At 45.1% G+C, this 27,045-nt stretch overlaps 1 protein-coding gene across 1 annotated transcript in view; it reads right to left on the bottom strand.

Moving 5' to 3' along the window:
- Nucleotides 1-20,081, bottom strand: part of LPAR1 (lysophosphatidic acid receptor 1) — a 153,073-nt gene extending 132,992 nt beyond the window's left edge. Inside the window, exon 1 of the mRNA XM_065406481.1 lies at nt 19,954-20,081. The gene's annotated coding sequence lies outside the window, so the exon portion shown is untranslated. The remainder of the gene's footprint in view (nt 1-19,953) is intronic.
- Nucleotides 20,082-27,045: the final 6,964 nt, after the last annotated feature.

Here is a 27,045-nt window from a genome sequence, read left to right as displayed (position 1 = left end):
CAAAGTCTGATTCAGACCCTCAACTTTAAGGAGTCTGGTGGCACCTTAAAGACTAACAGATTTTTTTGAGCATAAGCTTTTGTGGGTAAAAAACCCACTTCTTCAGATGCATAGAGTGAAAATTGCAGATAGAGGCATAAATATATATTGGCACATGAAGAGAAGGGAGTTACCTTACAAGTGGAGAACCAACATTGAAGGCCAATTCAGTCAGGGTGGATGTGGTCCACTCCCAATAATTGATGAGGAGGTGTCAATACCAAGAGAGGGAAAATTGCTTTTGTAGTGAGCCAGCCACTCCCAGTCCCTATTCAAGCCCAAATTGATGGTGTTAAGTTTGCAAATGAATTGTAGCTCTGCAATTTCTCTTTGAAGTCCGTTTTTGAAGTTTTTTTGTTGAAGGATGGCTACTTTTAAATCTGTTATTGAGTGTCCAGGGAGATTGAAGTGTTCTCCTACTGGCTTTTGTATGTTACCATTCCTGATGTCTGATTTATGTCCAATTATCCTTTTACGTAGAGACTGTCCGGTTTGGCCAATGTACATGGCAGAGGGGCATTGCTGGCACATGATGGCCTATATCACATTAGTAGATGTGCAGCTGAATGAGCCTCTGATGGTGTGGTTGGGTCCTATGCTGGTGTCGCTAGAGTAGATATGGGGACAGAGAAGACAACAGGGTTTGTTACAGGGATTGGTTCCTGGGTTAGTGTTTCTGTGGTGTGGTGTGTAGTTACTGGTGAGTATTTGCTTCAGTTTGGGGGGTTGTCTGTAAGTGAGGATTGGCCAGGAGTGGACCACATCCACCCTGACTGAATTGGCCTTCAACATTGGTTCTCCACTTGTAAGATAACTCCCTTCTCTTCATGTGCCAATATATATTTATGCCTGTATCTGTAATTTTCACTCCATGCATCTGAAGAAGTGGGTTTTTTACCCATGAAAGCTTATGCCCAAATAAATCTGTTAGTCTTTAAGGTGCCACCGGACTCTTCCTTGTTTTTGTGGATACAGACTAACGTGGCTACCCCCCTGATACTTGCCCTCAACTTTGTTTCTTCACAGTAAAACATAGAATCATAGAACCACAGGGTTAGAAGGGACCTCAAGGATCATCTACTCTAACCCCCTGACAAGTTGTAGGATTTGTTTTGTCTAAACCATCCAAGATGGCTGTCAAGCCTCCTTTTAAAAACCTCCAGTGAAGGAGCCTCCACAACCTCCCTAGGCAGTCTGTTCCATTGTCCTACAGTTCAGTACATAGGCCCCTGGAGAAGATCCCAAGTCAGGGGAAAAAGACTGGGTTTATCTATTCCCTAGAACAGGGGTTCTCAAACTGGGGGTCAGGACACCTCAGGGGGTCACAAGGTTATTACATGGGGGGTCGTGAGCTGTCAGCCTCCACCCCAAACCCCGCTTTGCATCCAGCATTTATAATGATGTTAAATATATAAAAAAAGTGTTTTTAGTTTATAAGGGGGGGTTGCACTCAGAGGCTTGCTATGTGAAAGTGGTCACCAGTACAAACGTTTGAGAACCACTGCCCTAGAGCTTCCTGCTCTACCAGCCATTTCCCTAAAAGTCACCCTGCTACAGACACTGCTTCCTGTAACTGCTTCATAGACTCATAGAATCCTGTAACTGCTTCCTGTAACTCACCAGCCTTTATAGGAAATGCTTGAGCCCTTCACAATTAGGTCTGATAATCCCTTCCACCAGTCCCAAACACCAGTACTTAAAGGGGCTCTGCCTCAGAAAAGGGCTGGCTGGCACCAAATCCCCCTGGCCCTTAAAGGGGCAGACCATGCTGTTACCAGATGATACTTGTTGTGGTGATGAATGATCATATATTGGGAGTCAAGATCAAGTTCTCAGTGTTAAGAAGGAACAAATACCCTTTTAGTAACTTTAGATGAAATAGTCTATATCGGGGATCGGCAGCCTTTGGCATGAGGCCCGCCAGGGTAAGCACCGTGGCGGGCTGGGCCGGTTTGTTTACCTGCCACTTCTGCAGGTTTGGCCGATTGTGGCTCCCACGGGACTCGGTTCGCCGCTCCAGGCAATGGGGGCTGCGGGAAGCGGCGCGGGCCGAGGGATGTGCTGGCCGCCGCTTCTCACCGCCCCCATTGGCCTGGAGCAGCGAACTGTGGCCAGTGGGAGCTGCGATCGGCCAAACCTGCGGACGTGGCAGGTAAACAAACTGGCCCGACCCACCGGGGTGCTTACCCTGGTGGGCCGCGTGCCAAAGGTTGCCAATCCCTGGTCTATATTGTCATCCTGGTGCATGGAGTACAGTACACCACACAACTTGCACTAGCATTTAAAGGAGTTTCAGCTGTACAATAAATTCCCTGACCATAACCATGGTATTTCAGCACATTACAAAGAAGCCTAGAGCCATAAAGTCACCTTGGCTCCACACGGGTGGTTTCCAGATACTCTTTTTGTCACTCAGATAATTTTGGATTGCACACACCTCCTTTAAGTGACATTGGCCCACAGCATTGTTGGGCTGCTCATTCTGCAAAACAAATAGCCTACAGAATAAAATTTAAGACTCTAAAAAGTGATGGAAAATAGCATTTTGTTTTTCCTATCCTGCTTCCCATTGGGTAGAGCTGTTTGATTCCCAGCCTCAGGGATTTTGTTATGCCTGAGTTTCTCTGGATGTTCTTGAGTGTAACTGAGAGCCGAATCTGGGCCCAAGACAAGCCTGGTTCTCTCATAGTGAAAGAAAGGATCAAATATTTGGAAGCAAGGAGGAGTCCTCATCAACATGACATGCTGCCCTCATCTCCTCTTCTCTCCTTTCATCCCATTCTCTTCCAGTTGGTGGGGGCAGTACCACTGTGAATACTAGAGACTGAATCATCATAATTTTACCTCCCCTGTTGATCCTGTGTGCAGGTTGAGGCCGGGGAGGATTCCCTTGGTACAGCTACTGCCGGAAGAGCCGTAATGCTCCTACCAAGCCCCAGCGTGAGCTGCGTACCAGAGGCAAGGCTGTGGAAGTGTGTAAGAGGCAGGGCTGCGTCGGCATGCAGTGCTGTGGCTATTAGGATGGCCTTGGGATGCTTTTATAATGTAACTCAGTCCCCAGAGGTGTCCAAATTACACAGGCCCTGGAGCAGGTCAGGATCAGCCGGATTAAAGCCACGTTAGCACACCACCACCACCACCACCCTGGTCTATGAAAGAGGTACTGCACAGAATCTCATCCTAGTGTTTCCACTTTATTTCAGTGTTTTAAGCGATCTTTACAGCTTCAAAATAGATTGAACAACCCCTCCTCCCCCGGACACTGTTTTTAGTTACTCCATGTAAAAGCATAAGAATAAAACCTTATGAAAGCAACAGCATTGATTGTAAGCTCTTCAAGGCAGGCGCTATCTGTACTGTGTGTTTTTACAGGCCCTAGCACAGTAGGGCCTGATCTTGACTGGAGCCTCTGAGCGGTACAGTAATATAAATATGAATCAAGAATGATGATATGTTGGATATCTGCACTTGTTGGGTGGTTGAATGCCTGGGGCCCTCTGACCTTGTGCCACCAAAGCACATGAGATGCACTGACGTCTGATATAATTTCTACTACTGACATACCATGTTACATGCTACTACTTATGTAAACATTGTCCTGGTTTTGCCTCACACTTTGGAAAAACTTGTATTTCACAGCTATAATGTCACAGCTACGGATTAAAGCCCGCTAATGACATCATAGCCACGAGGCCTGATTCTTTTCGCTAATTGGGAGTGAAAATGTCACACTCAGTTTTCATTTATACAGAAGATAGATACATATTGTGCAGAGGAGAAATGCATGAACTTGAAATACAAGCCTATGTGATCAACTGAGCTCATTTTCCAATACCAATATGAACCCTGTGCTGCTGGGATTTGAAACTATCAGATCACAGCTTGGAAACATTCTGCGCAAGCTACACCCTCTTCTCTGCAGTCTGAAGTCTTAGAGACTGTACGCTGCAAAACTGTAAAAAGCCAGGAAACCATAAAATAAGCACAGCTGTAATCCATAAAGTCCCCCTTCAGTTCTGAGACAACTCTTAAAACAGTCTAACTTTGAACGTTTGTGTTTTTCTTTTCCACTAAATTTGAATGTGAAAGATAACTTTTGGGAAGGGCCCCGGGGGGGGGGGGGGGAGGGAAAGAGGGGAGGGGAGAGACCGGAACATTACAAATAAATAAATCTAGTTATCACTCCTTCTTGATTTAATCAGCATTATTTTGTTTGCAGCAGTTCAAAAAAAATTGTGCTGGGCACACAGATGTCATTGGATTGTGCAGACTGAGTAGATTAGATATGAGAGAAACTTTGAAATATTATAGAATATTCTTGGAATGTAAATACATGATTATTAAAAAGCAGGCAAAAAATTGAATTTTGTGTAAACAAAAATCTAACTTGTACTAACAAAAATTACTTGTTGTCTGCAGTACAATCCCTTGGGTTTCATTGCCTCCTCAGAGAAAGAAGATTGTCTGGAAAATAAACTAACAAAAAAAAAAATCCATTTGGTCCAAGGACTGCTCTCAAGTATTTTGGGATATCTCCATTTTACAGTCATCCATATGTCCCAGGAATGAGGGAGCAACACAGCTGGTTTCTGTATTGTTTATTAGCCTAGGAGGTTTTTTTTTCTACCTGGAAAGCTCCTTTGGGATGAGCGTTTTAAAATACAGCATATTTTGCTTTCATTTACACAGACCTCGGAGAGCCGCTGGTGATTTCATGAACTCTGACAATTGCACTGTGTCCCTTCTCCTCAGAAGAGGAAAAAGGTCCTGTCCAGAAAAGTCAAACTATTTACAAAACATTTTGGATCTCAAATTGAGATCTGGCCAGTGTAATATCCTAAATCAAGGAGACAGTTTAGGGAAATAATCAAGGCTCACTGGCAGTGAAAGGTTAAGGGGACTGAGTGAATCAGAAACACACACATACAAACACGCATTCCTCCTCATTAATCCAAGTGTCCCTCTTTCAAAATAAACACAGTCACTGACCTCCTTCACTTTTCATCTGTGCCTGTGCCTCAAAGCTTCAGAGGCTGCATGTGCAACGAAAGAGAGCAAAGTGATGATGCCAGCCCTGATAAACATCTCCTTCATATTAAATATTGGCTGGATTTTTTTTTTTTAAACATAAAAGACAACCTCTTCAAGGCTTTGAAAGGTGAGCACAGGATCAAAGCAGCCAGTACTGAGGTTGCCAGACGGGAATGTCATCAGTGCAGAAGGAAAACCCATTATTCTTTTAAAAAACAAATAAATGCATAAATATAAACAAGCCCTTGCAGTTTCTAAGGGGCCTGGGTTGTACGGAACATCAGGAACTAATTACACATCTCTGCAGTGGGGCTGGGGCTGACCCCCCGAATTCAATGCTGCCCGGAGCTGGGGTTGAGCGCCTGAGCCCCATGCCACCTGCCGCTGGGGCTGACCCACCAAGGTACGCGCTGCCCAGGGGCTCAGCTCTGAAGCCAACACTGCCCGCCAGCAGCAAATTTCTCCTCTGCCGCTGGTGGGCAGTGCTATCTTCAGCTGATCTCTGGGCAGCAGCTGCTGCTCTCTGCTCTGCCTTGAAGCTGGGACAAATGTCCAGGTTTTGGCGAAAAAGTAGGGCTGCCCGGGACAGAGCTGAAAAAGGTGACTGTCCTGGCCAAAATGGGATGTATGGTCACCCCTACCTCAGAGGCCCCAGCTGAGACTGGGGTCCCATTTTGCTAGTTACTGTACAAATGGTATGAGAAAGTCTTGGTCCTCCAAGCTGGCAATCTCAATAAGCAAGACATGTCAAGAGTCAGAGAAAGGAAATACCATTTTCCCCATTAGCAGCTGAAGTACAGAGACATTAAGTGACTTGCACAAGGTCACGCATGAAATCTGTGGCAGTGCTAAGAATTGAAACCAAACCTCTGGGATCTCAGACTAGTCCCTAAACCACAAATTTGTCCTTCCTTTCTGTACACTTTGCTGATGGGGGAGAGGGTGAGTAGAAAGTAGCTAAACGGTACCTTAATTAACCCAAAATTTTGTTTTTGATCAAAAACTACAAACAAAAAAACCAAATCACATACACACGCTCAGTGAGATAAATGGGTACAATATAAAGGGTACAACTTGGTTTATTTCACTGGAATTGTTCCCACTTACATCAGGGTGAACTCAGTCCACTATTGGGACACACATGACTAATAGCACCATGTGTATGCATATGAAACACACTCCTCAATTGTTCAATCTGCTTTTCAGTTGTTTAAACTTTTCACCTCCCGGCTGAGTTTCTAACCCCTCAACGTTCTGGGTTGAGTTCTCTCTTTTAGGGTTGTGCACATTGGTCAGCACTTTTCACACGAAGTGTTGGAATAAATACTTAGTAATGGGACTGATTCTGTCAGCCTGACTCATGCTAAGCAGTATCTTCCTCCTTTAGTTTCAGTGGGCTGCCTTGCAGAGGAAGATGCTTCTTGGTGTGAGAAAGGGTGGCAGAATCTAGCCCTTCTGCAATATGAAGCAGGAAAAGGAAGCTAATCCTTCAACCAACATGCACTTGAAATTACATGACAAAGGAGCTCATATTGCACCATTGCTACCACAGTGACTGTAAAGGGAACTGTTCATTCTCAGCAATGTTTAATGATTTTGTTCTGTGATGTTTCACATTACTGGGGGGATGTGTCGTCTCTCTGTAGCTAATGCTGAAGCATGGCTCTTGTTAAAGCTCCCCATCCCCACTCTAGTCCCTATAGGCAGTATAAAAAGGGTGGCAGAGGAATAAAGCCCCAGTTGTGGTAGAGGATTCCCCCAGCACAGACACTACAGAAGACAACCAGGAGGCTTCGCTCTGAGCCCTGATATAGGGAGGCATGGGGGTGGGTGGAATATATCTGCAGCACTGTGAATTCCAGGCAGTGCAGTGGCCTATAGGGCAGATTGGGGAGGCTGCCATAACTTGGATAGGTCCCCAGGGCTGTCTAAATTATGCCAGAGGTCCCAAAGCAGCCCAGGATTGGGAGGGCACAAAGGTGGCTTAAAACCAGCATTGCCGGCTCTCTCCCCAAGGCTGTTAGTTCTGTGTGAGATGCAGCCCAGAATCTCATCCCTGGTTTACTTTATCCCTTTGGTCAAAAACCAGCTGAACTCTTTCAAATTTGGCACAGCCTAAGCTGCCACTACACAGAATTTTTTCACCAGCTGTGTGGTAAATTAAAAACCTGAGTTTGTGGGAGGCTGTGTCCAGCATTTTTAAGTGCGCTGACATTTTAAGAATCCTCCAAACATTGTTTGGCTTGCTCTGTTTAACGTCTTCCTTTATCTACAAATTTCAGAATGGTCTGATTCATAGAGAGAGAGAGCTCAGCAAGCCTCAGACAGACAAATTTTGTATATCGAGAGCCCATATCTTAATTACACTAAGGCTCCCTTGCATCACTCTCATTTTAAGGTCACTTTGCACGGAGAGATTGGCGCAATGGAGTCTTGGTGTAAATGTGAATTAGATTTGCATGCAGACATTTTTTAAATGTTATATTCAGAAAACTGCACTATTTGACATCTTGGGTAAGGTTTGCTCTACAGTATTTTAAATCTATGATCAATTCTTTTTTTTTTTTTTTTAAATGGAGATATCCTATCTCCTAGAACTGAAAGGGACCTTGAAAGGTCATTAAGTCCAGCCCCCTGCCTTCACTAGCAGGACCAAGTACTGATTTTGCCCCAGATCCCTAAGTGGCCCCCTCAAGGATTGAACTCACAATCCTGGGTTTAGCAGGCCAATGCTCAAACCACTGAGCTATCCCTCCCCCCAGAATTCAAAAAGTCATACATTCTTATACATAAATGTACACACACGCACGCACGCACGCTATAACTGGTCACATTTAGACACCAGGGCAAGCCCCAAGGATGAGTAGGCATCACTGTAACAGGTTTTGGGGGGTGGGAAGGGTCAGGTTTGGGTCGGGTCTGAAAGCAACTCAACCCTCTCAGGCTCAGGTAGGGTTCAGGTCAGCTTGTGCTCAGATCAGACTTTAAAATTAGGCCTGAGCAGACCTCTAACTTCTTGATCTCTCCTTCAGTAAAATGACCCACCTTCTCTGGGCTCAGTGTGTTCTGGAAACAATGCTCCTTACTTCATCCCAGCCAGTAGAGGGGGCGTTCCGGATTCCCCCCCCCACACACACTTTTTTTTGAATGATTAAGTTCACGAGTGATTTTCAACACCTCCATCTGAGAAAACATCCAGTGCATAGGGCCATGTCTGACCACTGGCACTTGTTTTACACTTGGTGTAACTGTATTGACTTCAATACTTCAGTACCGTAACTCCTGGTTTACACCATTGCGAGATCATAATTAGACGCATAGTAGCAGTTCTTTAATATAAGTTCTTCCTTCTCCTTCTCTTTATCATTTTTAAAAAGGAGGGCTGAGCAAGCCGGGGGAGATGCCAGTTTGATTCCTGGCCAAAACGAGACTCCAAAACCTCCTACAATATGGAACGTAGACATTACAGCTGTTTCCTGTAGAGTTCCTAAAGGGTGGAGCTGGAAAGTTATGTGGGCGAACATGTGGGATCATGGTTGTTTTCGCTATTGTAATGGATATTTTGACAGGGAGATTTTGACAGTTCATTGTGTGATGGGCTGTCAGTTCACCTTATGGCACAGGGTGTCTGACACTGAGCAAGACAATGAGCCTAATAATTTAGGGCTCAATCTTGATCCCATTGAAGTAAATGGTAAAACTTCCATTGACTTCAAAGGGAGCAGGAGTTGTCAGCTTCTGAGAGGGAGCTTTACCATTTATTTATTTTAGGGCTGTCAAGCGATTAAAAAAATTAATCGCAATTAATTGCATGATTAATCATGCTGTTAAACAATATTAGAATACCATTTATTTAAATATTTTTTGACATTTTCTACATTTTAAAACATTAATTTCAATTACAACATAGAAAAAAGAAAATGTACAGTGCTCAGTTTATATTTTTATTACAAATATTTGCACTGTAAAAAAACCCAAAAGAAATTGTATTTTTCAATTCCCCCATTACAAGTACTGTAGTGCAATCTCTTTATCAGGAAAGTTGAACTTACAGGAGATAATGCTACCCACTTTTTCTTTACAATGTCACCTGAAAGTCAGAAAAGGCGTTCGTGTGGCACTGTTGTAGCCAGAGTCTCAAGATATTTATGGGCCAGATGCACTAAAGATTCATATGTCCCTTCATGCTTTAACCACCATTCCAGAGGACATGCGTCCATGCTGATGATGGGTTCTGCTCGATAACGATCCAAAGCAGTGCGGACCGACGCATGTTCATCTTCATCATCAGAGTCAGATGCCACCAGCAGAAGGTTGATTTTCTTTTTTGGTGGTTCGGGTTCCGCATCAGAGTGTTGCTCTTTTAAGACTTCTGAAAGCATGCTCCACACCTTGTCCCTCTCAGATTTTGGAAGAGGCTTCAGATTCTTAAACCTTGGGTCGAGGTTTAAGAAATCTCACATTGGTACCTTCTTTGCATTTTGCCAAATCTGCAGTGAATGTGTTCTTAAAATGAACAACATGTCCTGGATCCAAGACTGCTATAACATGAAATATATGGCAGAATGCAGGTAAAACAGAGCAGGAGACATACAATTCTCCCCCAAGGAGTTCAGTCACAAATTGAATTAACACACTTTTTTTTTTTTTTTTTTTTAAATGAGCGTCATCAGCATGGAAGCATGTCCTCTGGAATAGTGGCCGAAGCAGGAAGGGGCATACAAATGTTTAGCATATCCGGCACGTAAATATCTTGCGATGCCGGCTACAAAAGTCCCATGCGAACCCCTGTTCACTTTCGGGTGCCATTGTAAATAAGAAGGGGGCAGCATTATCTCCCGTAAATGTAAACAAACTTGTCTGTTTTAGCGATTGGCTGAACAAGAAGTAGGACTGAATGGACTTGTAGGCTCTAAAGTTTTACATTGTTTTGTTATTGAGTGCAGTTATGCAACAACAACAAAAATCTACATTCGTAAGTTGCACTTTCACGATAAAGAGATTGAGCTACAGTACTTGTGAATTGAAAAATACTATTTCTTTTGTTTGGCTTATATAGGCCCCTCCAGCTGAGCCTGCTTCCAATCAATTTCCTGCTCTCCGACTCTCCATATGCAGCCTGTGGTGTTAACTGGCCCACCTAACCATCTTAACCCCTTCCAGTCCTGTGTGGGTGGACACCCGGTTACATGGTGGCACAACGTTCTCCCAATACATCCAGAAGCTTGGTAAGCAACACTGTCCAAAACTCGTCAGGCAGAAAGACGGAGGCCATGTGTACACTACAATCTTATGTCAACTCAAGTTGCATTGGCATACAGCTGCCTCAGTTAGTACATTGCTTGTGCATGTGCATACTTGGCTCCTTGGGTCAGGGGCATGAGTACGCACCAGGAGTGCTTGTATCGATTCAGAGTGCAGTGCACCATTGATAGGTATCCCACTGTGCAACTCATCCAAGTCCAATGCACTATGTTTTGGGAAGTTTTGGCAATGTATGATGGGGCCAAAACGAGTCATGCAAGGGGGACTGGGAGCATGGGGGTCAACTTCCCAGTTTGCAACTGTCTCCATCCCACTATGTTATCTGTAGCTCATAATTTTTGTGCCTTTTTTTCCAAAATCCCACAAACCTGCTTGGTTCTCCTTACTATCCACCATCTCTGACAGAAGCATGGAGCCTGCTCAGCTCTGTGCTATTGTTAGGAGCGTTTCAAGCACAGGTGGCACAATCCTGGAGTATTTGCAGAGCTGCAAGAACCACCAAATCAGTGGGGAACATGACGATTCTTTGGAGGTCAGATGGCTGTGGGACATAGAGAGAACCAGTTCAAGGTTGTTGGTGGCATTCATGAGCAGCTGCAAATGGAGTGCTGCTTCTGGGCCCCAAAAACAAGCACTGATTGGGTGGGATCACATAGCAGGTTTGAGATGAGGAGTAGCTGCAAAACTTTCAAAACACAAAAGACTACATTCTTGGATCTGTGTGCCGAGCTAGCCCCAGCCCTCCAGCACAGAGACACCAAAATGTCCTGACAGTGGAGAAGCGAGTGGTGATTGCACTGTTGAAACTTACACCAGATTGCTCCTGGTCAGCTGGGAATCAATTTGGAGTCAGGCAATCCATTTGGGTACCATTGTGATGCAAGTGTGCAGGGCCATTAATTGCTTCCTGCTATGGAGGACTGGGACTCTCAGCATTGTGCAGGACATAGTGGATGGATTTGCAGGAATGGGGTCCCTGAGCTGTGGTGGAGCGAAAGATGACACATATCCCTACTTCGGCACCAGAGATGGCGACAAATTTAAGTGTAGACACATGCACAACGAGGTCAATCTAAGCTGCCTTATGTCGACCTCACTGTGTAGTATAGACCAGGTCATAGTGTTTATCTTCTCCAGACGTTGCCTGACTCCATGATAAAATCAGTTCAGTCTTAATCTGGCTGATTTTAGTGACAATGTAACATGACATTTCCTGACAATTAAAAGGACTCAGCTCAACCACAGAGTGGAGAACAGACTAGAACCCAGCTCCCTCTCTCTTACCTCTGTTGGATCTTGAGGGCTAACGAGAGTGAGAAATCAGCTTCAACCTTATTTTTGTCACTAATGTAAGCAGGCGTGACTCAAATAAGGAGGAGATCAGTAGAGGAAGTAAGCGCTATTTGTCACTTTTCAGAGAAAATCTACCACTCTTAAGCAACCAAAAAATTTGCTATATCAGATAGCAAAAGTGGTCAGGATATGTTCTGAGAACAGCTTTTCTCCTGGTATTTTGGTATTTCTGCTTCTAGTGCACATTTTATTTTTGTTCTTCTATTCAAATCAGCTCACCCGTAACTCCTTACAATAAGTCTTCCTAACATGAGAGTGACATCATTATACGGTCATCAGTGCTGTCCTCTTGCACGCCTTTTTCCAGGGATGTTCCCAATCTGACTCTGCTCATCCTCAGCTGATATTGAATCATCAACCTGCATTCCTGTGCCACCAGGAATTAGCTCACACACAAGACATTGCGGGGGAGGACAGGGCAGGGGGCAGGCACTCAGAATGGCACAGTCAATGAACCTAGATATATATTTCTCATTTTGCACTTTGAACTGGGAAAAAATGGTGATTTACTGGACACCCTCTGGAATTTACTGCTTTTTTTCTCAGCTTGGAAAAAGGGTCTGTGACCTGATTTATCGGAGTTACTGAACACCTGCATTTCCCATCTCCTGGAAAACGTCAGCCCATATCTTCTTTCTCCTCCGTATCTGGCTCAGGCAGTCCACAGATGTGGAGGGGGTTTGTGGTTGCTCAGCACCTAAGGTCCCGCTAAGCTGCGTGGCCGCGCAGCAGCCTATTAAGTGCTGCGCAGGTGCTGAGGGCGGTGGTGGGGAGAGATGCCTCCCCCTGCCGGCCCCAGCCCAGCCCCGCCCCAGACCTGCTGCAGTGGAGAGAGGCACCCCTCCCCCCCCCGGCCCCAACCCAGCCCTGGCCCGGACCTGCTGCGGCTGTGGGAGAGGCGCCTCCTGCCCCCAACCTATGTGCTGCTGCAGGGAGAGAGAGAGCTGGGGGGAGTCCTCTCTCCCTGCTGTAGCCCCGGGGCAGCCTGCACCACAAGCCCATTATCCCTGGCCCCACCACAAAGCCCACACCCCAATCGGAGCCCTCACACCCCCCATACTCCAACCTACTGCCCCAGCCCTGAGTCCCTCATACCCAGCCCCAACCCAGAGCCCTCACCCTCCCACACTCCAACCCTCTGCCCCAGCCCGGAGTCCCCTCCCACACTCCAAACCCCTTGGCCCCACCTCCATCACATGAATTTTGTTATGTGCACCAATATGGAGGTGTTGCGTCACACATCACCTCCACATTGGTGCACATAACAAAATTAATTCCGCACATGGGTGGGAAAAATTAGAGGGAACACTGCTCAGCACTTCTGCAAATGTGACTATTCATAGATTTAAAAACAAACAAACAAACAAAAAAAAAAACGCTTCAAATAAATTATTTGGTGTAGTGTGGCAGGAGACCCACTGCCTTGCAGAAGACCCGGGTTTCTGAGCAGTCATGGCTTTCTTGCTTCCCCTGGGTTGATGGAGATCAGCAGCAGTGCTGTCTGAGATCCAGTGGGCAGACTTGAGTTTCTGTGCTCCTCAGGAAACACCCAACCATGCTGCCCTAACCTACAGAGCATCATTGGTAGCAATAGTAACACCACCTCATCTCCCCTTGAGTCATCAGGAGTGGGGATTGAACATAGGATCTGTGGATCCTAAAGCACAAGCCTCGCCTGCCTGAGCTAAACGGCTGTTAACCAAGGCTAAAGCAGGCTCATCAACCTGAGTCCCAGCCTCCCCTACAGGGAGGTGGAGAACCACGCAGAGTGAGTAAAACAGCGACAGTGGAGGCATCATTTAATGTTCTCTAAACTGCAACCCATCTAGCTTTGCCACTTCAAGGTAAAAGTGGAAGCGGTAGGAAAACAAAGTGTTTAAAAGTATCCATTTCATCTGCTGGCACAGTAGGAACAATTCACCCGGCCCATTAAAGGTTAAAAAAAAAAATCATGCTGAATTCCCATCATGTCCCAGCGTAGCCTTCAAGCATCGGAACATAACATTTGAAGATTCGTGGCAGGAAAAAACAAACGCCAAGAGGGCTTGCATTGCTCTCAAATATCTTTAGCGGAGTGGGATACATTTCTCAAGCGGGTCAAAAGGTAACAAGTGTAACTAATTACCGTTCTATGAGTGCTTTTCACACCACTTAGCATCGCCCCGCTGCACAGCTCAAAGCGGAAATGAAATGGCCACGCTACAGGTGAATGCAGCAGGCTTCATATGACAGCACAGCAGTCTCACATGCAGCCAGGAACAATTATGGGCAACTCTCAAAAGATTTGGGTTTGGTTGAATAAGCTACCGCATGTTGGGATGCTTACCAAAGCAATCGAATAGTCTAAGGCTGCACAACGGAGTTGGAAATCTCACGCATGCAGGCTTCTTTCACATTTCTGGCACTTGCAGCTTCTGGCCAGAAGCTGCCTTTCCCCTACTTCCTTGGAACATTCAATTTTGCACCCATCTGGAAAAAACACTCAGCCGCACATTTCAGAAACGTTTGGTTCTAAAACTGTGCTCAGACTCGGGGCCTCTTCTTTGACTGGAATTAGTTTGCCCGTTACTATTATTGGCCAAATCGGTCATTCCTTGCAGGCCCCACTTTCACTTTGAAGTCAGTGGGGTGCACCAATAACTTAGAGTCAGCCTGTAAATAATTGAAGAGGCTTTGGAAAGTAGAGTGAGCTGGGCAAAATATCAGTAAGGAATTAATAAATAACCCCACAAATGTATACATTTGCAAACAGCAACTGAGCAGCTCAGTGACTGCTGTCTTCTAGAGAGCAGATTTTCAGTGGACTGGCTTCTCTTGCCAGACCAGCCCCAAGAATTGATAGTCACAATTCCATCATCTGAAATTATGAAGCGGCTTTCTCATCAGAAAAGAATCACATTTTTCTCCTTTGGAGACGAGCATCTTTTGAAACAGGTCCTCACTGAAGCACTGCAAAAATTTAAGAGTCTCATTTAACAAAATTTCATGTGAAAGCTTTTATTTATTTATTTATTTTTTTGCGCTGCTTTGTGTGATTTCATCTCTATCCCCTGCTCTCCAACCCCTACAAACCCAGACCCTCCAAGCAAGGAAGGCAGAATCCAGACTTCAGTAGAGCTGAATTTGCCATCTTGGTTCAATTTCCTGTTCTATCACAGACTCTCTTTGTGATCTTGGGCAAGTTACTTAGAAACCTAAATACCTATGAGGATCTGGGACTAACTTCCATGGACTTCAATGGAAGTCTGGCGCCAAAACACCTTTGTAGATCTGGGCCTTAGACTCTGTGCCTTGTTTTCCACATCTGTAAAATGGGAACAACAGCACTTCTCTATCCTCCCCAGGTGTGTTGTGAGGATAACTACATTACAGATTGTGAGTCACTCACCTACTATGATAATGGGAACCATTTACGTTTAAAACTATCCTTTCCTTCTTCCACAGCAGGAACACTGCACCTACCCATTAATGTTTCAAAATTTAAAAATTGATATTTAGATATCAAGTGCCCTTAAGGCCTTAAAGTCAAGAAGGGCAGATTTTAAAAAGAAGATGCTTGGCTAAATTCATTCTTGGCACAAGTGGCTGCGACTCTATTGAAGTCAAGAGAGCGGCAGCTGCTTGTGTAATGGCTGACTTTGGCCCATTGGTTTGGCATAAGCGTCTGTTCTGTATAATCACTACCTGGGAACATTACCGTCTGAGGAACACAGGAAACAAACAGATCTAGGGGAGTGAGCTTTTGCTTCTTTTGTCAAAGGTAAATGTGTATAAAGGGGAAAAAAAGTGGAATGAAAAGCACTCAGTTGGAGAAAATATCTGTGTGACTAATATGTTGGTGAAATTATTCCACAGCAGTACAACTTAAGTGACTTAATCCAAAATATGTCCCTTTACTTATTTATAAAAGGGGACAACCAACTAAGCTACTGATTAATGGCCAGCTCTCACTCAAAGGAATATAAAAAACTTTGTATCCTCAATACTTTCCTTTTGTAGCTTTTACTTTAGCCCTGGGAAAAATATTAAAAATGTATTATCTTGGTTATGACCATGCTAGAATTTACGTTCAGTCTGGGACTCTTGAGGATTTTCTAAATGAAATTTTACTTTGGAGTTTATTGTTTATTCCACATGATGAATAGGGTTTTGGCTATGAGAATAAAACCGTCCCTCTGTCTACTATTTCCAAATTTCTCACTAACTGAAATTCCTAGGAAGATCTCTGTTCTGTGTTTTCTTAGTCTTATTTATTTGGAGTCAGTTTCTGCTGTCCTGAGGTGTGACCCTTTGACCTGCACTCTGATTTTCACTCTATCTAGTAAAAAAAAAAAAAAAACTAAACTAAACTAAAAAAAAAAACAAAAAACCACTTTTAGTCCATCACCCAAGACCTGGTGTTTGGAAGCATTTCCATTCTGGAGATAAGCCAGTGATCTCCTTTTCTGTCAGGCAAAGATATATGAACTACTAGGCTACAGAATAGTCCCTCTCACAAGCCTCTCCCTCTTGTTTCTCTCTTTGCAAGCCTCCGCAAACTTGCCGTGGAAGATGGAAACGCACTGTGTGTGGTTTGGAAACCGAAAGCCCAGCTTTGGCTCAAGCTGTGCGTCATGCTCAGCACAAAGGAACATTTTAAACCTGTTCCGGTTACAAAAAGCTCTAAGGACAAAAGGTTGGGAATTACAAAAGAAAAATCAGCAGGGTGTCATTCTTAACAAGTCTGTGAATATTTTCTTTTACAGAGAAAATGATAGTTTTGCTTGTGCATATCCATCCAACATCATTACTAAGGGAAAGTAAACTCCTGGGATGCAGACTGTGTCCCCTAGATCTGTGCGCAGAGGGCACTGTTTAGATCTCCTTCCACCCATGGAGGAAAGGTGAGCTCCCTCTATAGCACCATTCCCACCCGCACCTCCTGGGACTCTGCAAGAGACCATTGGTGTGGAGCTTAGGCAGGAGGAAGTCAGGGAATGGATAGACCACATTATCTGCCATCAGTCCTATGGTAATTGCCAGGCTGTATTACTTTTTCCATCAAGACCCTCTGCACAATCTACCTATCTGTACTTATATGCCTCCGTTACCATAATATCTGAGCAACTCACAATCTTTAATGTCTTTATCTTCACATACCCCTGTGAGGTAGGGAAGTGCTATTATCCCCATTTTACAGATGGGGGGACTGAGGCACAAAGTCTTACGGTATGTCTACACAGCAACTATACATCTGCTGCTGGCCCATGCCAGTCAACTCAGGCTCAGGCTGCAGGGCTGGTTCATGGTTGTGTTTTTGGGCTCAGGATGGGAAATAGGAGAGGTCCCAGAGCTCGGGCTCCAACCTGAGCCTGGAAATCTACACAGCAATGAAATAGCCCTGCTGTCTGCGCAAGCCCCATGAGCCCAAGTTGGTTGGCACAGGCCTGCCTTGGGTTTTTCTTTAAGGGTATGTCTACACACAGAGACTTGCCCCAGCATCATGCAGGGAATCACAGCCAGGAACTGAACCCAGTCTCTCAAATCCAGAGCCAGCGCCATAACCACTGGAGCAGGGAACCCATTTTAAGGGGGATTCCAGGGCTAGCTACAGCCAGGGGATGTGTGATGGCCCAGCTTCATTGAAGCGTTGCTGCTAGTGAGCAAATCAAAGGCCCTAAACATTTTATTTTTCATAGAATTCTTTCAGTTTTTACAAGGGGCCAAAATTCTAAAGCCCTGACTGAGGAAAACCTCTCATTTGCTGCAGAGGGAGTTTTGTCTGTGTAGAGAACTCACAATTTGGCCCAAGGTAAAGTCAGTTCTGGGCCCAACTGAACTGTCATCCTTCTCAATGGGAAGATCCCGGCAAAGCTAGCTCAGCCCTTTTATAAAGGGAGATTGGCAAGGTTTTACATCCAGTTGACTGTTTCTTCCTGCGACAGATGGCTGCGTCTAAAACCAACATTGTAAGTGGTGAAAGATTTACAGCAAATCTACAGGTTGGGCTTATAGTAGTGGTTAGTGCCCAGATACCACAGCGAGGACAGTGATAGAGATGCCTAGAGATAGTGTTACAGTCTATCACCTGGCAAGCAGAAACTACTGTTATACGATTAGATTCCTGCTTTTTATCCACTTCCCTGTTCATTAGTGTAGGATTTGGGACAGCACTACACCTGCTCTATGTTTTGTCTCAAATAGAACTGCACTGGGAGAGAATAAACTAGCATGACCCTTGACATTTCTGTTGATTTTTCCAGGAGCTCTCTTGCAAGCTAAATTTGCGTAAATGTGAAACAAGAGCAGCTCGGTGCTGCCAGGAGACAAAGGCACTGATATATTTGTATACAATCCAGTTCAATCCAGCGAGGAATTCACTCTTTAACACAGGGTGACTCTGATGAGGGGATTTTCAAAGCAAAAAGGTGTATTATATATAAAATCAATACCAAAATTCCATACCTTCGTTAACTGTTAAACCGAAGTTCAGCAATAAATATCCACATTAGAAACTCTTAGACTTCTAACTTTGTGATAACTTTAATCATATCAAAGTTCAGAAGATATCTGACCTACTACAAATCTATCACATATTTGCTCCTTCAATACCTAGTATCTCTCAGGGACTTATCTGGCCCCTGTCATTGTATCCGAGCGCCTCCCACTCTATCGTATTTATGCTTACAACACCCCTGCGAGGTAGGGCAGTTCTACCATCCCCATTGCACAGATGGGGAACTGAGACAGAGTCTAAATGACTTGCCCAAGGCCACACGAAAGAGTCTATGGCAGTGCAGGGACGTGGCCCCAGGTCTCCCATGTCTAAGCTTAATCACAGAGCTATCCTTCCTCTCATGTCTGATCCAAACATTAATTTTCTATGTGTAGGTGCAGACTTGGACATCAGGACGTATCTGGCCTATAATCATATCACCTTGGGTTCTGATCACATCAGGTTTCACAAACTAAGCTGAACTGGACCTGGCCAGTACTTGGTTATGAAAGCTCTGGAGAATGTCATGGTGCTTCAGGAAGTGGTTGGTGGGGATAGTGAGATGTTACTTTTCCTTCTGTGTCAGTATGGACAATTCCCCAGCATGGCTTTAGAAGGTGCTGTGCTGCTGGAAGCAATGGCTTTCGGATAACACTTTTTGTAAGCATACGATTGCTATCATGGTTGCACTCAGGTCACATTATCAAGGTTTTCTTTGCAATATGATGGCTAGGCTTACTTTAAAAAAAGAAACCGATTCCAAAGATTCTCAGGGGTTGTCAACCTGGCCTAATTTGAGCTGTGAGGTCTATTTTCTCCCAGTGCAATGGTTTAAGCAATAATAATCATCTAGAAGGTCAGTTTACCCCCTCACAAGCCATATCATAGATACCAGTTTAACAGACGTAACAACTAGTTATTGGGAGAGCCTGGACAGGTACTTTCAGCACATCATTTAAAAACAATATTACTTTCATGACTGTTGGCAGGTGATGTCATGGAAAAACATGGATTGCTTTAAAAAAAAGTCTGCAAAGTGTCCTTCGGGGCTCAGACTCTGCTCCTCTTTCTCCACTACACATCTCGGGAGATACTACGTTGTAGTATTGCGTGTGTCATCTCTGTGCTGAAAACTTACTACCCCTCACCTGTCCCCTTATGTGTATCTATGATGGTCTGACCTATCATCCGAGATGACCCACCACTGACGCAAGCCCAACATGGCAAAAAACAGCTTAGGAAGAACAAGGAGGAGCCTCTTTCCTCTTCTTCACTTGACTTGAAATCACTACTTTCTTACCCAGGCTCACAACCTTGGAGTCATTCTCCCAGTACCTCCAGACTGGCACCAGGTCCTGCCATTTCTTTCTCTACAGCATATTCAAACTTCATTCTGTCCCCACTGCCCTTTTAGCTAAAACAGCCACTGCTCAACCCCCAGGAGCAACCCCACAAAAAACAAACAAATGTGGAAGTACAACTCAAGAAAGTAAACGCTGGTGATCAGGTAATGAGATTTCAGTTTCAGGATTCCACAGGGTGATTCTAAACAAACAAATAAGAAAAAGGACTTTTAAAATGATGAAAAGTACCTTTAAACAGCACCCATTCAACTGACTGACTGGATTATTGAGAGAGAGAGAGAGAGAGAGAGAGAGAGAGAGCGCGCAACACACATAAATAGACAGGGAAAACAGAATATTACAGACACAACACCACATTAAAATGTGTGTAGCTCTTTAAAAAAAAAACCAACAAAACTTAATAGTTCTTTTTGTTGTCTTACTTACTCAATGCGGCATTTTCCAAGAGATGCAATTCTTTATTTTATTCTGTGGTGCATTTTAAATGGCTTTGCTTTTGTTCGGCATAGCTGCTCTCTTGCTACTTTCTAGCATTGCATGTTGCTTTCCTGTTTCAGACTGGTGGCAGCCAGTCTAAATTAAAGTCATATGCCTTTCTTGTTACAGCCAGTAAAGGATTAGGGGCGTGTGTGGGTATGTGTTCTTCATTCCCATTAGACAGTTCCTAGGCATTTCAGACATCTAAAGGTTGTTGTCATTAAGTCTGCACTTACTTTGGATCATTATGGCACAATACACTCATTGTTACAATTATTTGTTTTATCGTTGTGCTAAGTGCTGTGAAGACATAATAGACATGGGGTAGGCAAACTATGGCACGCGTGCCAAAAGCAGCACGTGAGCTGATTTTCAGTGGCACTCACACTGCCCGGGTCCTGGCCACCGGTCCAGGGGGGCTCTGCATTTTAATTTAATTTTAAATGAAGCTTCTTAAACATTTTAAAAACCTTATTTACTTTACATACAACAATAGTTTAGTTATATATTATAGACGTATAGAAAGAGCCCTTCTAAAAATGTTAAAATGTATTATGGGCACGTGAAACCTTAGAGTGAATAAATGAAGACTCGGCACACCACTTCTGAAAGGTTGCCGACCCCTGTAATAGACAGTGCCTGCCCAGAAGAGCATAAAATCTTAAGTCATAACCATGCAACTGACTCAAAGTAGGCAGATTCCCACACCCACATGGAGCCCCACAGACTTAGGGGTCCCCCCACCTAGAGTCTGTTCTGGGATCAGGCCTAAGTTTGACATAATGCACAACACGCTGGAGAAAAAAAATGAACAGGGAATGGAGGGGCCACTGGATGGGGTAACTGAACATGAACATTTTTTTTTGCACAGACCAGTTCTGTGTACAATTTGAGGTAAAGAGAGGGTTGTTAATGGTGCTAGATAACTGCCCAAAGACTATTACATCAATATTGTACCAGCACATGGAAGATTATCCCCACAGAGAATCGGAAAGGTTGTATGTTACTGGTGCAGAGTTGCCTCACATTACAGTATCTAACTCCGGCTACTTTTTCACAAGGGACAGTAAAGCACATTTTCTGCAACTATCTTGGATCATTTCAGGCTCCAAATGCACAGGCTCGGCCCGATAAATGGCCGTGGGTATCAACTATTTACCAACACCAGAGAACAAAAATAGCTTTCATTTGCTGCATTCCCGGCTGACCATGCAATGACTTGTGGTTGTTGTAGGCCACCACAGAGCTCCCACATAAAGAGCTTTAATGTGCTCTAAGTTCCAAAGCCAAACAAAAGGCTGCTCTGTGCTTTGGAGACCTTACGGGCTGGTGTCACGCTGATTATCTGGTCTTGTGTCAATGTTGCTTCTGGGGGGACCTTAGCTACAGTGGGAAAGTGTTTGAAGCGGCCACCTTGCCAGTCTGAAGAGTGAAAACATTTTCAAGGGATGACCTTGTCTGCAGCTGGCACACCGCCCACCGTGCCAGCCCTTGTGAAATGTTCCCCTACAGTCTCTGGCCACTGGATCGGTGGGGAAAAAAAATAAAGTTCCTGGTATCATTCACTTCCTTGTCATGGCCTTTCTGATTAGACAAGTTGCAGGGGGGTGGAGGAAAGAGTGCAATGTTAGGCAACTATACAATGCCGGTTTAAACAAAGTCTTCACCATTTAACCAGTGGAACTCACTGCCATAAGATGTCATTCCTGGTATCATTCACTTCCTTGTCATGGCCTTTCTGATTAGACAAGTTGCAGGGGGGTGGAGGAAAGAGTGCAATGTTAGGCAACTATACAATGCCGGTTTAAACAAAGTCTTCACCATTTAACCAGTGGAACTCACTGCCATAAGATGTCATTCCTGGTATCATTCACTTCCTTGTCATGGCCTTTCTGATTAGACAAGTTGCAGGGGGGTGGAGGAAAGAGTGCAATGTTAGGCAACTATACAATGCCGGTTTAAACAAAGTCTTCACCATTTAACCAGTGGAACTCACTGCCATAAGATGTCATTGAGGCAAATCATTTAGTAAGTTTTTCAAAACGAGGATACATTTCTAGGAATAAAGATAACCTCTGGAGTTGGGCTAGCTGGGGTCAGATTGATGAGTGTTCCCTGTTCTCAGATTTCAGGCAGAATCCGATTTTCAGCTGAGGTCAGGAAGAAATCTTTCCCCACAGTACAGTATTAACAAATGAGCTGCACTCTGGGGTCTTCTGTATTTTTGGGACGCATCAAAGATGGTCCTGGGGAGAGGAGAACAGAGCGTTCTGATGTGGTGTCCCTTTCCCTCTGCCTCATGCTGAGTGGCTGAGCATGGGCTCTGACTGAAGGTGCATGACAGGAACTTCCTGGTGGGGAGGGACCAGGAGAGACAAGTACGCATGGGATTTATGCATCACCTCATTCCCCCACTAGTGATTCATTTTAATTTTATGCCCACATTTTTAAGGTGGTTTATTTGAAAATGCTTCTTCCCCCATATCACCCAACTTGAATACTCCCACACCCCCACCACATTTCCAATATGCCTTTTGGCATTTCCTGGGGCAAATCATGACTGGGATGTGGTTTCACAGCCAGTTACATTGTCCTCTCGTGTTACGTTGCCTAACATGCTATGCGGATCATCCAGATGACGCATTAAGTCCAGGAAATTAATAATAGATCATTGTGTAATTAAAAACATGCTTAAAAAAAAGGGATTGGTGACTTTTTACACTCATGAAAGCAAGAGATTGAACAGATGAGAGAGGCTTGAACTGCAAAGTTCAGATCCAAATATTTTCAAAGTATGGGGCTCTCTCAATCCAGAATCATAGCTTGGACCACTAAAAGCATAATGAAGCCTGAATCTTGGTTCAAGTCCAGAGCTGAACTCAAAGCTCCTTTAGATAGCAGGGCCTGGCTTGGGACCATCACTGCTGAATAGCATTAGCTAAATCCAGGTACACAGTAGTCATACATCAAAAGTGCTTCCTCACATTAGTACGTGATGTAGTGGATCACGTAGGAGTGCTATAGCCCTCAGCTGGATGCAATCGGTCTTGCTGAAAAGTTTGTGAATTTGTTGCCTTTTAGTGGTAAACCAACATATGATAGAGACCTTAAAGTAAGGGTATTGTCACTTGATCAAAATGTCTCTTTCTTGTTAGTAGATCTGCTGTGTGTGCGTATTCCCAGTCATCGTATCTGCTTGCCTTAGTGACTAATTGTTTTAAATAACTTTTAAAAATCTGCTAGTACTGCAAAACCCCTACAGCTAAAGGACAGCGAACTAGATTCACACACAATCTGACTCACACATAATCTCCAGGATTGTTGAATTGTTTTAACTGTAAAATCTTTATCACTGGTGAGGATGCAAGAGCCAAGAAACAAACTGACCTTCAGATGATGGGTTTGCAGCAACCAGAGTTAATAAACTGAGCCGATTTGACATACAATACAGGGACCCAGATTTTCTTAATTTGGCCCTTAATGGGTATAGGGCAGGACCAAGCAGAAACATAATGCTGACCCCTGAGGAAACTACTTCAGCTCTTCCAGCGGAGTAATATAGAAGACATAGCATGGCACTGGTATGTAACCGCCTGCCTGCCTGAATTAGGACAGTCATCGTTTACTGCACCTGTCTCATGGTTCTGTGTCTGCAGTTTGAGGGCTCGGGGAAAGAAGGAGGCAAATCTTTTGAAGAAAGTACAGAATCTGGATTAGAGTATCATGAATATCACTATAGATGCAGCCTAGCTGATGAATGGCACTGTCACAAAAAGAAGAAACTTTAAACAAAGGCCCTTCATGGAGAGGAAAGATGTTTTCCTGAAGCAGCTAAAGATCTGTTTATCCAACATGTCCTTAACGGAACCCTAGGTGCTGCTGTATTCTCAGCTGCCATCTCCCATTCACTGCCTGATTCATGAGAGGTTCCCCCCCTCCCCCCTTAAATCATTCATGTCAAGATGCACTGACAGAATTAGGTTTAGGAATATTTACACAGGTGAGAGAGAATACTGAAAGACCATAAGAGGGATAAAGGTTCATTAAGGGCTATGACGTAGCATAACTGGGGCCAGTGAGCCACATTCATTACTAAGAAAATAGGAAAGCATTCCAGAAGGTAGAGAACTGGAAATTGTGAAACCCTTGTAAGTGCTGCTAAATTCAGTCCGTCCTTTTATTTCCATTCCGAGAGAGGCCCTGCCACCAAACCCCAGCTCCAAAACACCAAACATAGGAGGGCTGGGGAGGTGTTGAAGCCTGAACCTTGGACCAGTTCATATTTTGAAAACTGCACTCTGTGGGGTTGGAAATCCAGATCCAGATCTGAAATTTGCAGTGTGAGCCCATCCTCCCTACCTTCCTTAAGCCTTATCTAAGTTGCCTGGGTATAACTTAGGCTTTGTCTTCACTACCCGCCGATCCGGCGGGTAGCAATCGGTTTTTCGGGGATCGACTTACCGCGTCTAGTGAAGACGCGGTAAAATCGATCCCTGATCGCTCTGCCGTCGACTCCGGAAATCCACCTCGGCAGGAGGCGGCAGCGGAGTCGGCGGCAGCGCGGCAGCGGTCGACTTTCCCGCGTCCTCACCGCTAGGTAAGCCGACCTAAAATACGCAACTTCAGCTACGGTATTCACGTAGCTGAAGTTGCGTATCTTAGGTCGGACCCCCGCTGTAGTGTAGACCTAGCCTTAAAGTGTGAATTAAACTGACATAATTAAACCACTGCAACCCCCTGTGTGGACATTGATTTCAGCGTGGGAGCAGTTTAAATCAGTTACTGTCACTTAAAGTGAAGTAAGTCGCTTATACCACAACAAGAGCGTCCACACTGCCTTTGGCACTGGGTTAACTATATTTGTTGAAAAAACAGTTTAAGTTATAGCAGTGCAGCGTTTCCCTGTAGACAAGTGTATTTAACTACCCCACATTGCTCTTCAGCCAATGACCGTTTCAAGCCCCTCTTTCTTTCCACCTCTCACTCGCCACCACCCCTCTTTAATCTGCAATCCATTACAATGAAGAGTACAGGCGTGGCAATGAGGAAGGAAGAGCTGGAGAAACAACAGAGCCAGGAGTTTTACAGGTATCAGGTGGAGAAGTGTCCCATTGGCCTATTAATGGTTTCCCACCTATTTGTAAACCATTCACCCCATCAGTGCTCCCTATAGATCCTTATTTGTCAGGCAAAGCATTTGACAATGAAAATAAAGCCAGGCAGGTTAAAGAACAGCCAGGAAGCCACCCCCACCAGCTCTCCCAATATATTCAAACCAATATATGTTATGGTCAAACCTTCTTATCCATTTATATTCAGATCAGCATATTATATATAGAGTGTGTGTGTGTGTGTGTGTGTGTATGTGTGTGTATTTGTTTGATGTTCTACAATATTAGTGCTTCCGCAGTGACACTCCTAACAACCACACTCTTGTGTCAGGAATGATGGACCAATATCATCCCCTGCCCAGAATTAGTTTTTCTTCCCCTTTATCAGGCCCTGGCTGGGACAAACCACAGGTTTCCCCCTCTTTCGGTTTAACAGGAAACTTCCACCCACCATTCCCTTAACTTTCTTACACACACTCATCAGTTCTGGACACATTATTTCCTGCCCACTCTTAGAGGACTGAATCCCCCCATCTGGTTTGGTGAAGGAGCTTGAAGCATTTGGGAGCTGGAAAAAGTTTCACATTCGTGGAACCAGATCCTCAACTGGTGTAAATCAGCAAAACTCCAATTGACTTGCAGACAGAGCCCCTCAATTTAATATCTTTGCTTTCAAGAGCTTGGTGAAGGGCAGTAAAATAAGCGAGCAGGATGGTGCTTGCAATTAGCTGTGTGGTTCTATCAGGCCACTGACAGACTCATCAGTCATCTGTGGAGCTGAGCTGCAGCAAAACTTCGACGCATGTTTACAAGCCCACAATGCATTTTTCGAAGAATCACTGGCCGCTTTGGTCTGAATGTTTTGCCATTGCAATGAGTGTGAAATACTTCTCGGAAGGGTGGTCAGTTTTCTCACCTGACAGAGATGGGATCTAGAAAGAGTTGCTGCAGAGATGGTGGTTATTACACTTCTGATTCAGAGGGTGTCACACACTATCTGACTTCCTGTGGTTTTGAGCTGTAATTAGTTGGGCCACTTTGGTGTGTCGGTGCTTAGCACCAAGACACCTGCACTCATCATCATTTGCACTTGAGACAAACTGCTGTGCAAGTTGTAATGTTTTTTCCAGTGGGTAAGGAGAGCCCAATCAGGCAGGCAAGTAACGCTGAGAGATCCCAGCCTGAGTTCTATAGCAGGCAACTCAGAATTCAGCCTGGAATTTGTTTAGGTTTTGTACAACTGGGGCATAACCCTCCAAGCTGTTTCCTGCTCCCCAGGTGCTGGGGCACTAAATACTAAAAATATATTCTGCCCCCACCAGGGCTGGATTAACTCTCCTGTGGGCCCAGGGCTATTAGATTTTGTGGGGACCCTGTCCAAGGGGGTGTGGGCTGTAGGCTGGGGCAGAGGGTGGGGGTGCAGGAGGGGCTCAGGGGATCGGCCTTTACCTCAGGCGGCTCCCAAAAGCAACCAGCACACCCCACTGGCAGCGGCTCCTAGGAGGGGAGGCCAAGGGGTCTCTGCGGTGCGCCGCTGCCTGCAGGCACCGCCCCTGCAGCTCCCATTGGCCGCAGTTCCCAGCCAACGGGAGCTGCGGAGTCGGTGCTCGGCAAGGGGGCAGCGCTCGGAAACATCTTCCTCCCAGGAGCCTCAGGAATGTGCCGGCCACTTCTGGGAGTGGTGTGGAGCGAGGGCGGGCAGGAAGCCGCCTTAGCTCTACTGTGCTGCCGTCGGCAGCCCCCAGGCCCTTTTAAATCGCCCAGGCCCCTGGGCAATTGTCCCCTTTGCCTCCTCTGTTGGCGGTCCTGTTGCAGGGCCCCCCCATAGCCCGAGGCCCTGGGCTCCCACCCCTGAGGCCCTGGGCTCCTGCCCCTGAGGCCCCTGCGTTAATCCGGCCCTGGCCCCCACACACGTCAGCAGTTCTTCTCC

This window comes from Emys orbicularis, chromosome 6 (genome assembly GCF_028017835.1).
Source record: "Emys orbicularis isolate rEmyOrb1 chromosome 6, rEmyOrb1.hap1, whole genome shotgun sequence".
In the NCBI taxonomy this organism is placed as follows: domain Eukaryota; kingdom Metazoa; phylum Chordata; order Testudines; family Emydidae; genus Emys; species Emys orbicularis.
The sequence above is the reverse complement of the archived record's forward strand: the minus strand, read 5'-3'. Positions and strand labels throughout refer to the sequence as shown.